Here is an 18,379-nt window from a genome sequence, read left to right as displayed (position 1 = left end):
CGAAATTCTACTTTTATACTTAGGTTAAGTGGTAGAAATTACTATTTTACCCACAATCAGTAATTAATTTTTTTCCCATCAATGTACGGTTGATTTGAATGATACAATCATACAGAAAGAGGAGGTCGAGACAAGCAAATCCGTAAAAAGTTGACCTCAATCCGACTTCATGATCAAAAGTTATTAATAAATGAAAATTGGCCAATTTGAGCCGTTGGATTAATTTTCATTTATTTAGTTTAATTTTTTTCCTACATGCAATGCCGTGTCACACACTGATTGGCTGGCACATTTCAAACTTCATTTGGCGGGTTTGTCCTTGGCGCACCACATACCCCCTACTGGAAATAAGAAAAAAATAAAAATAAATATAGTGCATAGCAACTTGCAGATACCTGTGTGCTTTCAACAGATCGATCCAATCACACGCCGCCATGTCACCTCTCGTGCATGTGTGTTGTATGCGTATCACGGGCAGTGAACTTACTGCCTAAGAGAGATTCTTGAATCTTTGCATTTAAGCCGTTGGATACTCATCGGACAGCCAATATTTGGCCACATGGCCCCAGAAAAATAAACTTGTTGGAATTTTGCACAAAAGGCCCTGAAAATATTTCGTGCGCACAAATTGATGCTACCCAAAAAATATTTATGCATATGCCCCTCCACTTTCTCTCTCCTCCATATTTCCTAAAAACCATAGAAAACCCATAGAAATATTCTGATTTATTCAATAAAACCTTAGAAATAATTTTCTTAGATTTTTACGCCTGTAATGGGCGACCGAGAGCTGTTTTAAGGGCATAATTGCAATAAAAATTTAAGAAAAACCGCTCCAACTTTATCAATTTCTTTAAAATCCTATTTTCCTTATAAATATATCATTTTTTCTATTTCAAAATTCATTTTTCTCTTATAAATTCCCCAAAAAATTCATAAAATTCTTAACAATACAGAAAATTCAGCAGTTTATCCCCACAATAATTAACATTAAAATTAATTTTTAAACCTGCCATTTTCATTTAAATTGAATTATTCTAAGCTTAAATAAATTCCATAAAATTCATAAATTAACAGAAAATTAGGGGAAATTGGACATTACTTGGAAAAATTAATTAACATGTAAAGGCATATGATAACAACCCCATTTTTAACTCTTTAAAGACATAAAATTTTGCTAATTACTTGGATTAAATATTGAAATTAGGGTTGTTATCATATGGCTTTATAATGCTAGGTTAAAATTTTTTCTTGGAAAGCTTAAAAGTAGATAGGACGGTCCCTACATCATCCAATATATTTTTGAAAATGGGGCCATTCTTACTTTGGAGCCTAAGTCTCAAAAAAGCTTCAAAGTTAATGGGCAAATACTCAAGCCCTATCTTTGGCATGATCATATCCAAGAGCCCATTAACATCGTTTTAGAGAAGCCACCTAATGCAGAAACAAACCATAACTAAGATCCTAGTAAGTTTCCCTTTTCCCTTTTTGTTTTTGTTTTATTCTCTTATGTATTTTATTTTACAGGTCACTAGGTCACACCTTCTATCAAAACAAGAGTAGACGGAGAAGCTTAAGGCATAATAACCTACTTGAAGAAAAGGCGACACCCACTTTTTGTTATTCCTCAACCTTTTCCTTTTTATTTAAATTATCATTGAGGACTATGCATTAACTAGGTTGGGGGAGGGTTTTTCACATTGCATTATTAATTTCATATACATCAAATTCTTTGAAAATTTTTAAAATCTGATTATTTTTGAATTAAGAACCAAACCATGGACAGTTCATCCTATCCTTAGTTGTAGGGAAAACTATATGAACGATAAACCTCTAGAGCACCTCACTATTTCATCATAGATGGATACCAATTACAATTTTGGATGATATATGGTCAATTTTCACGATGGCTAGGTAAGTGACAAGGTGAGAGCCAGAACTGAAGAGTCAATGGGTGTATATCTCATGATCCTTGAGGTTTTAGAGTTGAGAGAATGTATGACCCCTGATAAGCTGAATTTTGGGTAATTAATATGCCTTAATTACTGTCATTGAACAATTCAGATTAAGCAATTCAATTTATAAATTCGCCCCAATACTTAGATGTATAGTGTGAATATTGGGGATCGTCCAAGAGAGGCTTAGTAGGTAAATGAGATGTTCAATATGATTAGTGGATTTTGAGCTGAATTTGGGAGAGGAATATGGAGGAGATAATAGGGTGAGTGATTCCTATCTGGATTTCTTGATCTTGTCAATAAGATCAAGAAACTCAGGATAAGGGAAAAGAAATGAGGATTGAATTTGTGAGATATCTATTTAGGTTTCTTGATCTTGAAAGCAAGATCAAGAAATCATAAATAGAGTAGGGAATAAGATAATCTAAGTAAGAATACCCAAAGAAAATCAGAGTTGGAAGAATACCCAATGATAATATATATAGGAGCTGATTTAATTTTTCTCAAGAGTTTTTAGGAGCGGTCTAATTTTTAAACTAAAAGGAAACAAATTCTATCTAATTTTTAGTTAATTTTTGTTTTTAGGGCTCAATATTCATCTCAAGAAAAATCAGATTGAACTCCTAGAAAGGGCCATAACATTTCGCCCAAGCTAAGGCGATTTAGAAGAATACAATCTAGAAAACCAGACCAGAAAATGCAATGAAATAAATTCAGAACCTTGTTTGATCTAAGAACTTCCTCCTCTGTCTGCTCATATGTGGATGGAAAACTCCATAATGGTCGCAGAGAGAGAAAAAAAGGGCTTAAGTACCTTAGGTGAAAGGGTAAAGTCAATTTCCCTTTTGCCCTTAGCCGTCCCCTTCGTTACAAGGGTTTTAGAAATTTTCTATTAATTTCCACCGTTGGATTGAAAGTAGACAAAGTGAAAAACCCACCACCAAAATTTGAGATTGATCCAATGGTGAAGTTGCAAGATATGAGGGTTTGAAGTGGGCTAAGTCTTCATATTTCATCATTTTTCTCTTTCCTCCGCCTCCTCGTGTTTTGCTCTCGTTTTGGCTCTCCTTTCTCCAAATTTTCCCTCCAAAATTGTCCAATCTCCTGATAAAACCTGTTATGTAAAATATTTAGACCCAAATAAGCCTTTTGACAAATATATAAATATATTCTGATAACAAAAAGTTCTGGAAGAATACCCAAAAAAATCAGAAAATCATATACTCACCAAATTAATTTCATTTTGATTTAGTGCTCAATGAGTGGTTCTAATGCAGATAAATGATAATTCCATATGAGAATATGCATTTATATCACTTTAATACCCCCAGATAACACACATTTATAGCATTTTACTACTGAATTTGTGTGTTATCAATCCCCACTCTACACAAGTCAAATTTTGGAGAGCCTACTTTGGAGTGGCCAACTCTAGCTCAATCTTATTTCAAATAGGCTTATGCTCATCTTCAAGTCCTGAGCACAAAATTCTTTACTTTATTCATACCACCTATAAAGTTTTCGATCCTTTAGTAACATCTGCCACTTTTCAGACTTGATCCTCCTTTCAACAAGCCCCACTTCAAATGACTATTAGGGAACCTATTCTTCAGACTTACCCTTATACTTAAAAAGTGCCTCAACTCCTAAGTATCTGTCTTCTTGAAAAAAAGAAAATGAACATAGCACTCATGCTTTCCTCTGATTTCAAATCTCATTTCAATAAAGATTCAGACTCCATACTCTTCATATTTTCATGTGTTCGCTCATTTAGAAGTGATGATACATCTGGAATGATCATGACGGATGGAAACATTTTAAGTGTGTCAAATGATAACTAGGCAGTTCAGCTCACAATCCTTTTCCCTCTTACTTATTGCTAACAAAACTTTTAAAAAAATAAAATGGAAGAAGAAGAAAAATAAATAAATTAGCACGGGCTTGTTTGTTCTCTTTCTATGAGATGCCTGGTAATCTGAGTACAAGTTAATTAGTTGAAATGGAGGTTGAGGAAGAAATCATCGGTTGCAAATTTATTATTGATACTTTAGAGGATCCCTCATCTCATTCTATCCTCCACCTCTCACTCCAAAATCTTTGGAGTTATTATTTCTAAGTAGAAAAATTTATACACTCATTTTCCCTACATCTACCCCCATCCCTTCTCTTGAGCCATCCCTTCCATTGACTTCTCTCTTGCACTTGAGTAGATAGGTGGTCTTCATTTTCCTATTTTTTTATTGAATCAACCGCTTGAAATTGTGTGCTCATTAAAGGAGGAGAAATAAGTGTAATGTCTTTCTTGGATAGGAGAAAAAATAGTGGGGAAGTCACTCTCGAGGTAGACGCCACCCAAGGGAATGACTATGACTAAGCAATGAGTGGTGTGAGGCCCAATTCAAGTATGTGAAGTGAGGAAACTCATGGTTCATGCAATAGATGCAAAAATATGTGCAATGATTACTGAATAATGATGAGATCAAGATATGGACATCACTTTCCCTTAAACATGTGTTATGTATATTCATGTATAAAGGACATTCGTGAATAAAATCAAAAGATCTGGATAGAATAGCATTATTTATCCTCACTCATACATTTAGTACGAATGATCACATAGTCATTAGTGTGCATAAATTAAGAGATGGATAGTGGGTGTTCTTTGGGGAAAGAGTTCAATGAATTTATCTGTATGAATCCCTAGATGATATTTTACCTAAAAATAAATCAGTTTACCTCCTACCGTAGTTGTGTATATGTTATTAAGTTTTGAGACACCAAAGATGATGAATCAAATATTAGGTGCTAAATGTCATATTTGAGCGAGCTGTTTAAATGACTATTAATATTTAAATTTATTATTTAAACACCATTTAGCAATTAATTCATGAAATTGGCTTAAATTAGTAATCGAGTATTTATAAGTATTTTTTTAGACTAACCCCACTTGACTGTATGAGTCAAGTGGAATGAATCTCACTTCTCTTTTAGAGTTTTTGACATTTTCATGTTTAAGTCTCGTTTAATGGTTGTTGGGCTAAGGGAAAGAGGTTCACAGAGGCCCAACAATGTTCAAAGCTCAGGAGTGACTCAAAGTTGCAGCTTACATGACTTTAATGAGATTAAAAAGGCCAAATCTTCAAAAGAAGCAAGCCAAGTGAGCGACCATAATGGGGGGCAGTCAGAGGACTCAAACCTGATTGGAGGGCACCTCTTCACCAGAATTGAGGCTGCAGAAGATATTTGGACCATTCAAGGGTCATCGTTTACCTCTCTTCCCTATATAAACCCCTCATAATTCAATTTAATACTCACTATTGTTTCAATCTAAATCCAAGATTTATTAGCCTGTGTACAGTTTTTTCTTGAGTCCTATTACCTTTAGTAAGAGTTGGGTAGAGCAAAGCCATTCCACAGCAAGAGTTGTTGGAGAAGTCGAAGAGTCTTGATCATCTTGGGCCTTGGCTGGTGTAACAAAGATGTTCGGTCACTCTTTCTTTCTCTCATTCCTATCTATTTACCTTTGTCTACAGATTATCTTGGAGGAGATAATCAACGTCCAGGCAGTTCCAACGCCTCTAACCATGCTAAAAAAATTGTTTTAGAACTCATTCTCGAGAAAATTTAATGCAAAGCCATTTTCCATCGACGTCCATGCACATTTTATCTCTCCTCCGCCAAGCCATCTGCCTTATACAGCCTCCAGACTTTGCCAAATTTTGATTAAGTCTGGAGCACCCACCACCCACCACGCCCATGTGCTGCCTACGGGCGCCAGCATGTCTATGCCACTCAACCCCGCCATGTCGCCACCGGACATTGCTCGTGGCCCGACTGAGGTAATTTATTTTATTTTAAATTTTATTTTAAATTTAAAATAATCCTAAAATTTGCCAAAATCATATTTTATCTAATATTTCCTCTTAGGATCATTTTTAATATAGATAATATTTATTAATTATAATTTTAGTAAATCTAGTTACTTTGCTTTATAGGTAATAAATTATAAGTATAAAACAAATTTATATAAACCTACTAAAAATATTTTCAACTGAAAATTCTCTAATTATTACTTTGCTCTTTGATGATCAACCCTTACTCTCCTTAGGCTAGTAAGGTTTATAAATATTGTTGTTTTAATTCAGATTACCTAAACGACTATAATTAGTGATTATTTTATCATTAATACACCCCAAAATCTGAATTATGAGGGGGACATCCAGAGGAAATCCAATAGCCAAGGGGACACCAAAGATCAGACCCCTTCCATCTAAAGTATCCAAGGGGTCCCCTTAGACCTAAAGGTCTTGACAAAATTTCAAATCAGCGGTGGGAGCCATTTCCGAGGCTCTTCTAGGGAGCTCTAGAATGCTGAGGAAACTTACCAGCATAAAAGAAGACCAAAGGAGGAGCCCCCATCCTAAGCCTGAATCAGGGTGATTCATGTGTGTCTCTGAACTCAATCTTGTTGAAAATAAGTTGATAAACATATCTGAATGCATAAAATTATATTAAACACAATTTGAAGTTGGATTTCATTGGAGTCTTATTGGTCGATCAATTTGGGGCATATTAAAAAACACCTACCGAGCATTGATCATTTTACCTAATTTTCCCTTGTTTCCTTCCATTTTTATTTTAAAAAAATACTAAAATTTACCCATTATGTAAAGCATATTCATGACATTATCTCGCTTTATTATATTCCCAAACCATATTTTGATTTGTAAATTAAGTCCTAATCAATCCATTTTATTATCCATCATTTCTACCTATCTTTTGCTAATTTCTAAAACATAATTATAAAATTAAATCATATATATTATCTCCATATCTCTCTTGTTCTTGAACTCCTAACCCATCTCTCTAGTTCTCAAAACTCCAACCTACTTCACTCAATTAAATATGCTTGCGTAAAACAATCCCTTCGTTATTATCATCATCATTCCTATCTCCTTTTCTCTCCCTTCTCCATCTTATCTTGTACTAAAATAAATATTATTATTCACATAATTCCTTAATTATTAATATCCTTTTACTTACTAGATATAGCTGGCATTAGCTGACTATCAATTAAAATAAATAATAAATTAAAAATATATTCTACCAAGAATAATATCTTAATTAACATTTCGCTATCTCTAATATGTATTCAAAATATTAATCCTAATGATAAGACAAATATTATATTATATTATAAAGATCTTACCTGTGTCTTTCCCTTTTCTTCTGACCTCTTAATACTTATTTCTACTAACTATTTTCTTCTACCTTATCACAATCGTATCACTATTATTACCTCATCCCTTATAGTATTTTATTATTTACTTAATTCCTCTTATCACCCACATTATCATCTTATTTTCCCCTAACCATAACTCAATTCTTAGAACTATCTTTAAAAGAAATTCATATGGAGGCCTCACTCCTACTATATATATTTGAGTAAGTTTATATATTTTAAATTTTATTTGCTTTAGATGAAATAAATTTAGACATGCATTAAAAATAACACCATATTTTTTCTTCATCAAGGTTCAAACTGTAGACAAGAGCATGCGTAGGAATGAGAGGATAAATATTACATATGGGAGTACATAGGGAACTGCAGCATGTGACGTAGGAGGTGTTGTGTAAAAGGGTGACTTTGGAAGTTTGAATTAAATTGGAGAGGCTCAGGCGACAAAAGCCAATATAGAGGTTCACGACCATTTCCTTGTCTTGAGGAATGTTTTAATTGAACTAAGAGCCTTGGTCACATCTAATTGAGAATCAACCAAGACATGTCACCAATACATGAAGACATGGAAAGTTACACAACAAAAGAATGATAAAAATATGCATGGGCCAACTATCAAGACAGAATAACACATATCACATGTTGAATACCACACTAGAGAAGCACAAAGTCAATAATTTAATGTTGGCTCAGATCTTGCCTATGAGATATGGACAGGAGAGTCACATGTGATGAGTATGGGTTGTTGTCCAACTTTCACAACATACTAGGGACATCTCAGAGAGTGACAAACTTTGTTAGTGGCTCTAATATTGTGAGAAAAATGCATACTGGTACTGTTGTACAATGGTAGATCACACCCACTCAACTTGAGAAGAAAGTTAACCCCTACAAAAGTTTCGTTAATTGAGCAAACCTACAATAGTTTGAAGAAAAAGCTATAGAAGTATGAGATGATGATATTCAAATATGCCACTACAGTCGTCATCATTGACCCTTTAAACGAGGGGCATCCCTGGACTGTATTGTCAACAGCAATACACTGGAATTTGTCTGGTAGCTTCTTCCCCTTCATGGGGAACTTGATGAAGAAACTACATACTTTGTACAAGAATATTATCCCACCAAAAGGATCCATGGGGTTCCCCTTGTCCAAAGGAAAGGGAATGATGAGTCTCCTTACTAACCAAAGAATTGAAAACTTATCTCTAGGAACTAGAGAGGAAGGACAACCGTACATCACTGATAACTTGTAATTTATAATGTAAAATTGATGAATATTACTTACATATATGGGTGTGTTCTAGTAGCCATATTTGCATGTTATCATAATTAAATGGACGTAAATAGCTTGCACTATAGTTTCATGATCTTTTTTATTTTTTAGTATTTTTACATGACATTTGGACTCAGTGCATTGAAGATTTATTTTTGCAGGGTATTAAATACTTGGCTATAGGTCGCTAATACTCTTGCTATTTTTTGGATTTTTTCCCATATTTTTTATAATTTTATGACCATGATAAAGGCAAGAAATAATTTTTATAATTAAAAGAATATATTTTAGGATTTATTTGGCATTTTGAAAAGATTTTTTATTAAATTACGCGGCGTCCACATCTTCGCCCGAAAATTTGGGCGAATGATTGGATGCGCTAGATCAGCCTTTCATAGGCTCATTATGGCATCGCAATGTGCGATGCCATAATGACCGAATCATTGGTTCGATGATTACTGGGCGCGGGCGGCGAGGAGAAAAGGTAAAATCTATTTTTTTTGTTTTGGCATTTTTGTGCAATAAATGCACGTGGAGAATTGATAGACGAGTGCAATAAATGCACTCAAAAAATTGATACTCAGCATGCAATAAATGCACTCAATGATAATATCCTTTTTATTAATCTTTAGCTGAAAATGAGGCGCCCTGCTGCATAATGGTCGATGTTGCGCGCTACCAACCGTTTTAAAAATGTATTTTTTATTCTCTCCTTTAAACGAGAATTAGTGAGTTTTTTTTCATGCAAAAACGTGGCAGCACATTATCAGATGGCGGACAAAATGAGGAGAGCCCCTTGGCGAATCAAAAAATGACATTTTTGCATGGTTGGAGCCCGTGTGGAGGAGAGATAAAAATGGTCTAACGACTGAGACTAACCGCTAGTAAAATGACAATATCTTGAGATCTAGCCGTCTGATTGTGCCCAAATTTTGAGGGTTGGTTTGTCTTTTCACCCTCTACGATCCATATAGTTGGATTATAAGTCAGAGGTCGGGAAGAAGAATAAAACTACCAAGGAAGCTCTCCCCCAAGTTTTTTGTCAATGGAGGACAAAGGATTTGCTTATGAAGTCAATAGATCTTGCTTCAAGAATCAAAGTTGTAAGTTTCTTCTTCACAATTTGAACTTCTTCTTGAACGATTTCAAAACGCCAAGGCATGGGCGAAATGTACATGTCCTTGGAGATGATTTTAATGGTGTTTAGCATCATATTTTGGGGTTGATTCAAGATCTGACTTTAAATTCCTAGTTCTACATTATTTCTCATCTAATCTAACATGTTATATCAATAGATCAGAGTCAAATTTCTCTTACAACTGGTTTTCCCCAAAATTTTCCCACTTTCTCTCTTTAGGTTATCTCGCCTACTTTCTCTCTCTATATCTCAAAGTTGATTGTTGGAAAATTCATTTCGACATCAAAAATACCTAAATCAAAAATTTCATTGAAATGTTTTTCCATCTTCAAGCCCAATTTCAAAATCCCTTTCTTGCTTATTCATTCCCAATTTTAATACATAAAAATTTATATTGATAAATCATCTTGATTTGAATATTGGCAATACAAATTACTCTGACACAATAATCCAAATTATTGTCTCCCGAGTGTTCTGATGGAAATATTAATATCACTATAAATATTCTACTTATTTTTGAGTAATTAAAAAACAAAATTAAACGCAATTAAGGCCCATTTATACAAAAAATTAATTAATTCTTGAATTAATTCATAGAAATTATAATAACAATTCTTGAGAAGTGCCTCCTTGTGGTTCGACCCCTTTCTCATCCTCTACTTTCTATACTTTTAAAAAGGGAATTTTATAAATGTATTGCATAAGCTTAATTCAAAACGACATTATTACGTAAATTTTCTTACCAAATTTAGGCTTATGAATCACTCAAATGGTGGAACCGCATTAGCACTCCCATAGACCTTTGAATCGCTTCACTTTTGGAAGGGTACATTTCTGTTTGTGTGATTGGTTTCCCATTCAAGATGGGAAACCAATCATACAAACAATGCGTAATTATATGTCAAAAAAAGTGCAATTTTTGCAAAATTGATGATGACAAGTGGGTTAATAACGACAACAAGTACTGTAGGGTGTTAAGTTTTTGCTTCCAACATTCAATGAAGGGCGGAATGGGAGTCCTAGAAGAGGTTAGTTATAAAATAATTTCATGAAATTTTGAAGATGATAATGTGGTAGGGTGTTCAATGGTGAAGCTCCATAAGAATTGGACACTATATGAATTAATATATTGTAAAATCATTCATCAAAACAGGATTGCTAATGTTATTTTCATGAATGGATATAGTACAATTAGTACATTTATTGTAAATTTCTTACCTATTGTTGGGTTCTATACCTTGGTTTAACTATGAAAACATGATATCCATGGATGCGGAAGTGTTAGTCAATTCTAAATCGATCTACAAAATCACATATTAGATGTACATTATGGGGAACTTGTTCAACCCTTAACTTGCCCATTGTGAGATTGTTTTGAAGCCGCTCACATGCCTGGCCTCTAGAAGTATCCATGTGATCAAGTTGCTCTTGGATCTCCGTCAACTCTCAGTGAAAATTTTGAAGATCTTCTAACCACGAAGACATTGTCCTTGGTTGAGTAAAGAAGATATGAGAATGGAGAAAGGGGATCTCCCAATTCTGGCTGGCCTTGGCGCTTGAAATGAGTGGCCCTTCCCTATTTATATTTTACTTAAGTTTTTATCAAAAAAATTTTAAATTAAGATATATTCACCAAATTTCCTGTGATCATATGTTTGTGACCCTCCAGGCACATGTATCATTCTATTTAACCATTACATGTATAAATATATGCATTAACTAAGGATCGATTTAACCCAATTGATAGGTTAAGTTTACAGGCCTTGGGGTGCCAAGCTACACCTTGCGCTCCAAAAGATACCGAATAGTGTTTGAACTCTATCATGGAACCTTTATCGTCATCGGTTACCATATATGTACAATCCATGCGAGACTCTCGAATGACTTAGGGTAGGGCTGATCGTCAAACCCTAATATGCCATTCGATTAGTACTGATGCGTAATGGGGATCATTGGAGAATGGCTTCTCCAATATCGTCTCTACCCTGGCCGGGGATGTGCAACATCATCTTCTTTGAGTCAATCTCATCTTCTTTCGAGGGTGGATATCCCGTCTTGACCACTCAATCATCCCCATGAGTTTCTTACTACACCCGAGCTATGACTTGTTTGAATCCTATGATTAGAGGCTCATAAGTCGTAGTCATAATGTAGTCGTCCACTTACGAGATATCCTTGGTGTCTCAGGTCAGTGGATCACTTATACAACCTTGACACGAATCAACATTACTGACATTTATGTATAATACCATTCAAGGATTCATACAGATAAATTCAGTGAACTCTTTCTCCATAGGAAACCCAATATTTGTCTCTAGAGTCGCCACATTAATAGCCACATGATCATCTATACTTATCATATACGTAGGATCAACTAGTGCTATTCTATCTGGGGAATTCAATGTCCATCTTGACTATCTATCGAATATGAATATTTAGAAGACATGTTTAAAAACTAGTGACCTATGTATTATGACCTCTTACTAATTCACTATGTCATTACACATATTCATGGACTTCATTATAGACATCACTCTGGAATAATAATGAATGTAATATTTTATTCAATAACTTAAATAAAACATGGTGTGATTTGGCTTGACCACCGTATATAATAAGCCACATTATGCTCTTGAATATATTACTCTTCTTATTTCTTTATCAAACTTGTAATGTAATTTTCTGAAATTCAACACTTTAGCCTTGTCTAAATTTCATTATATTAAACAAATACGTAGAAGAAAACATTTATGAAAACCTATTTAATTCTTACGATTTATAATATCAATGGAAATACCCAATAATCATAACATCCCAACTCGAGGACCCTTGCCATTACTTCACGAGTAAGGAGTATTTTTAACTCACAACAACTAAGTTTGAGATCTTAAATTTATAGATGGTATTTAAATGCGCCCTAATAAATTAGTATTGTCAATAAATAATAAATTCAAATTATTATTAAGCATAGCTTTTTGTATCTTTATTTCCTAAAATTTTATAACGACTTCTTTAAAACTCAACACTATAACCTTATTTCAAAATTTTGTAGTTTCAAAATATATCATTGAACAAATTTATAGATGGTTGAAATGAGGGAAAGTGATCATTTTCAAATTTCTATTCAATAAAATATCCTTTGACATTTTGATTATTAAATAGGTATTAAACAAATATATTTTATATCATGACTTTACCCTTTTTCCTCGTCTTGATTATTTTATTTTCCCTTTTCTTGTATTTTTATAAGTCATCGTCTCTATCACCAATATATCTGATGCTAGACGTCGTCAATGACGTCGCCCAGTCTAGTATCGAGACGAAGCTCTAATACCAAAATGATGTCGGACGTCATCGATTGCGTCGTACAACGGATAATTCCCTAACGGGAGTGTAACTACGTGAATGCAAATGCCTAGGTGGAGTGTACATGCAGGTCTGACTTGTGGGAATTTGCCAAACTCCGATAATCAAGGGGATAGTCGATGACGGTAACATTGACCTTCTGACCCTCGTTGGAGCAACGACGGCGACTACGGCGACTACAGCGTCAAACAAAAGACTTTTTGTTGGCGCTCGCAAGTAACAGACAGGCTCGACCCGTACGTAAGAAATCACTCGTGCCATAATTTTATTGATAAATTCTCTCACCTAAAACTAATCCGAGCGCGGTGGAGTGCAGTCAAAAATATACTGGAAGACATAATATAAATGACGAGCAAGCGGAATGGCGCACCTTGGCGGTGGCGGTGTTCATCGTCGATGTCTTCGTCGCTGGGCAACAACTGGCACGTGCGGATGCCATGGACAAGTGTGCCGGAGGGGTTCTTCGAGGCTAGACATGCGGCAAGTTTGGTGCTGGAGCGGGAGTAGGAACTAGGAAGCAAGGACAAGTAGAAAGAGGTGTATAGCAACGAGGCGTATCAAGTGGTCGGCCAAGTCCGGCAGTGTGTCGAGTGGCGGTGCGTTATGAAGGCTCAATGGAGTGGGCTAACGTTGTGGCTCCATTCAGTCTCGGCTGAACCAGAGGTGAATGTAGGAGTCAAAGTGGCTCAAACACGCGATCAGTGATGATTTGACGCTGTGGCTGCCAATGTGATGATTGTACTCCTGGGTTGACTATCGACGCTATGCGCCGGGGCAATGTTCACGTTACGGCGACCACCATCGGGTGGTGGCAATGTGGGACGCATTGACTGATTATTTGGTCGGCGTGGCTTGTTCGTGGCGTCCCCAGATCATGTGGGGTGCGCCGAGTTCACACATGCACTAGGGGCATAGCAATGACCGCATCAATCAACCAGCTAGGAACCCCCTTATGTGAAACAGAGACTAAAAGATGGGTGAATCCATGCGGTTATCCATCGTGGAATGGGCGACAATGACTGGCGCCCATCGGGCAAGAGTCAATTCCGCCCAGAATTTGCAGAATTCACCATCAAACCTGATACAGATTTCTGCAGAGCTTGGAGTACGTTTTTACGTGTGCTGGTCGTCAACACGCTGAGGAGTCGCCCCCGGGCATCGGGATTTGCAGGCATCACCTCACACGATCATTTGCATGGGATGATTCAAGCGTCGTGATTCTCGTGGGGGATGATAACAAAGGCGATTCAGGGTTGGTGACAGTATTCAACGGCTTAGTAATCCAATTTGGAAACGATAGTAGATGGATTCCACTCCTCTCCCTTTCTCCCCCTCTTTTATTCTCTTCCTCTTCTTCTTCTTCTCCTTCTTCGTCTTTTCCCTCTTATTCCCTCTTACGAGTCATGGTTCGAACAAGGTAACTGCTATAAACAAAAAAAACCAGATCTGACTATAGGACGTGCCCATAATGGCCTTATATAGGGCCACGATAGGCCCATTACAACTATCGAGGAGAGAGAAAAGGAAAGGAATAATATTCTCTGTGTTTTTAGAAAAAAGAAAGACAAAAATATATAAACTCCTCTTAGGGCACGATGTGTCTACGTGCGAGAGAGAGAGAGAGAGAGGGCTTGGGCCCACTCACATAGGAGACTTGTTTAATACTCCCGCGCAAGCTGGAGCATATACATCGAACATGCCCAGCTTGGTGTTGATTCCCTCATAGGAGATGCCCGGCAAGCTCTTGGTGAAAACATCCGCGAGCTGTTGGGAAGAGACGACAGAGGGAGTTGATATAACCCCAGCCATCCCTTTGTCGCGAATATAGTGGCAGTCTCCCTCAATGTGCTTAGTGCGCTCATGAAAAACTTCATTTTTTGCGATGAAGATGGCAGCTTGATTATCACAATACATCGTCATAGGTGTAGGAGCCTCTATGCCGAGCTTCTGTAGCAAAAAATGAAGCCATACCATCTCTCGTGCTATGGAAGCAATGGCGCGATACTCGGATTCTGCACTGGAGCAAGCGACCACCTTCTGCTTCCTAAAGCGCCAGGTGACCAGATTACCACCAACATAAGTGCAATAGCCAGTCGTGGATTTACGATCCCTTTGGTCAGCTGCATATGATGCATCTGAATAGCCTTCAATGCGAAGGTGACGATGTCTCTGATAAAGAAGTCCTCGCCCAGGTGCACTCTTGATGTATGAAAGTACCCGTAAAGCTCCTGCCCAATGAACCTGACGAGGTGCCTGCATAAACTGGCTAAGAACACTGACCGCATATGCTATGTCAGGACGCGTCACTGTCAGATAGATGAGTTTTCCAACAAGGTGACGATACTGGTCAGCATGAGGAGAGGTGAGGACGTGTCCCAAAAGGAAGGACAGCTCTCCATTGGAGAGGAGGCAGGCTTGCACCCTAGAAGTCCTGTCTCCTGAAGGATGTCCAGAGTGTACTTGCGCTGGGAGAGTGATAGTTTATCACCCTTATAAGCAAACTCAATACCAAGAAAATACCGAGGAGTGCCTAAGTCACGAAGATTGAGGTGCTGCTGGAGATAAGCCTTGGTAGTCTGAATGCCCTCAGTGTCGCTGCCTGTAATGAGCATATCATCCACGTAGACGGCTAGGACGATAATACCTGTGGGTGTACGTTTGGTGAGCACAGTGGGATCGGCTTGACACGGAGTGAAGCCGGAATGTTTGAGTAGACCCCCAAATTTGGCAAACCACGCCCGAGGACTCTACTTGAGGCCATAAATTGCTTTCCGCAAATGACACACCTTGGATAACTCCCCCGGAGCACCATACCCTAGAGGTTGCTCCATGAACACTTGTTCCTCCAAATTACCATAGAGGAAAGCATTAGAGACGTCTAGCTGATGCATAACCCAAGCCTGATTGATAGCCAATGAGAGAATCACTCGAATGGACTTCATGCGAACGACCTGAGAGAAGGTCTCAATATAGTCGATCCCATAGACTTGGGTGAAGCCACGAGCAACCAATCGGGCTTTGTGTCTGGCAATGGACCCGTCGGGATTGTACTTCACTGTGAATACCCACTTGCAAGTGACGACATTGGCGTCGTGGGGGCGAGGAACCAAAGTCCATGTACCACGAGAAACGAGGGCCTGGACTTCAAGATCCATGACAGCTTTCCATGCAGGTACCTTCGCGGCTTCATCATACGTCTTGGGGACTAACTCAGAGGCCACAACTAGGGCAAAGGTACGGAAGGAGGGGGAAAGCTGATCATAGGCGACAAATTGAGAGGTAGGGTGATGAGTACAAGCACGGGTACCTTCACGCAAGGCAATGGGAAGGTTGAGGTCATCATCGGGAGAGGAGGACTTTGAGGCAGAAGGGGCAGGTGCTGGGACTAGAGATGGTTTTGGGGCTGGAGAGGAGGTGGTTGAGTCACCATCGGAGAGTGGAGGATCTGCATTTAGCGTTGGGGAGAGAGGCAGAGCTGAGGATGGACAAGGGAGAGTCCGATACCCTTTCTGTGTCTGGGAGTAGCCGATAAAGATCCCCTTTTAGCACGAGGTGCAAGTTTAGCGAGAGATATTGAGTGATCTTGGACAAAGGCAACACATCCAAACACTCGAGGAGGTAGGGGAAAAAGAGTGACAGTAGGATGAAGACGACGAAGAGGAATGTTGCCATTGATGGATGAAGAAGGAAGACGATTTTGAAGATAGGTGGCAATAAGGATAGCATCAGACCACATGTAAGATGGGATGTGCATCTCAATGAGTAATGTGCAAGCTATGTCAAGAAGGGAACGATGTTTGCGTTCAGCTACACCATTTTGTTGAGAGGTGTGAGGGCACGACGTCTGATGAATGGTACCACGGTCATCGAAGAAGTTTTGAAGGGAGGACTGAACTAATTCCAGGGCATTGTCGCTGCGGAAGACTATAGGAATGGTGGAATATTGTGTTTGTATCTCATTAAAGAATTGACTGACGATAGTGGAGACTTCAATGCGGTCGTGGAGGAGATAGGTCCAGCTGACTCGGGTATGATCATCAATGAAGACGATGTAGTACCGATGACCGGAACTAGATGGAGTATGAGAAGGACCCCAAACATCATAATAGATGAGGTCGAATGGGGAGGAGGTAGGTGGTCTGTCACGACGAGGATAAGAGGATCGATGGTGTTTTCCTAATTGACATGACTCGCACAAAAATTATTAAGAGATGGAAATATTTTCTTTAATTTTTCAAACGAAGGATGTCCCAAACGTTGATGCCACAAAAGAGAAGATAGTTTGGAAGGAGTATATAGAAATGCCCATGGGCTAGACTAGGTATCATCAGGAATGAGCTCATACATCCCTCGTCCATTCTCACGGCCCAAGCCAATCCTCCGCCGGGTATGCAGATCCTGGAAAGTGCAATAGGCAGGGTAAAATGTGACAGAGCACTGTAGAACACGAGTTATAGTGCTAATGGAGAGGAGATTGGCCTGAAACCCGGGAACATGGAGAACCTGGGTGAGAGGTAGGTGTGAAGAGGAAGGGACATCACCATGACCGCGGACCGGACATGTCTGACCGTCAGCAATGTTGACAGAAGGAGAGGATAGGGGAGCAGGAGTATACAAGGAGAAGATAGAGGGGTTACCGGTCATGTATTTGGAGGCCCCTGAGTCAATAAGCCATGACGATGATGAGAATGCATGAAGGGCGTGTGTACTTGAAGTAGACAGAATGGACGTCGATGAAGATGGAGAAGACCCAGATACCCCTCGATAAAGACGGACAGCCTCCATCTCGCCTGGTGTGAGGGTCACTTGAAACGCAGGCGAGGGAAGGCTGGATGGTGGCGGTGCAACTAGAGTGACATGGACGATTGGAGTCTCCACTACTGCCTGAGCGGAGTGAGGTCGCCCGAACTGCTTCCAACACTTGTTGGAAGGATGATTCTGCTTGTCGCAATAGGCACATGGTGGGAAGGAATTGCGTCCCTTTCCATGAGGGGGACGATCGCCATCTGTCCGTGTCGTAAGAGGTGCAGACACAGCTAGTGCAGACGGAGCAGGAGAGATTCCTTGTGTGACTTGGGGTGCGCCGGTAGACACGCGAAGCGCAGCCGAGAAGATCTGAGTGATATCTGGGACACGCACCCCGGAGAGAATAGTCCCCCTGATCTGTGAGGCAATAGATGGGTGTAATCCTGCGAGATACACACCTGCAATAAACTCCTGACGATAGCGCTCCAGTGTCGCTATGTCAGTCTTGAGAGGTTGGAAGACAATCCACTCCTGGATGAGAGCTTGAAGACGCCCAAAGTGATTCTGAAGTGTCGAGTCACCCTGCTTCAAAAATTTCTACGGTGCAATCAAAATTACTCCGATTTGCGCACATATTCTCCAGTGTCTCCCAGAGT

This window comes from Wolffia australiana, chromosome 14, assembly GCF_029677425.1.
Source record: "Wolffia australiana isolate 7733 chromosome 14, ASM2967742v1".
Lineage (NCBI taxonomy): Eukaryota > Viridiplantae > Streptophyta > Magnoliopsida > Alismatales > Araceae > Wolffia > Wolffia australiana.
Note: the sequence above shows the minus strand (reverse complement) of the source record.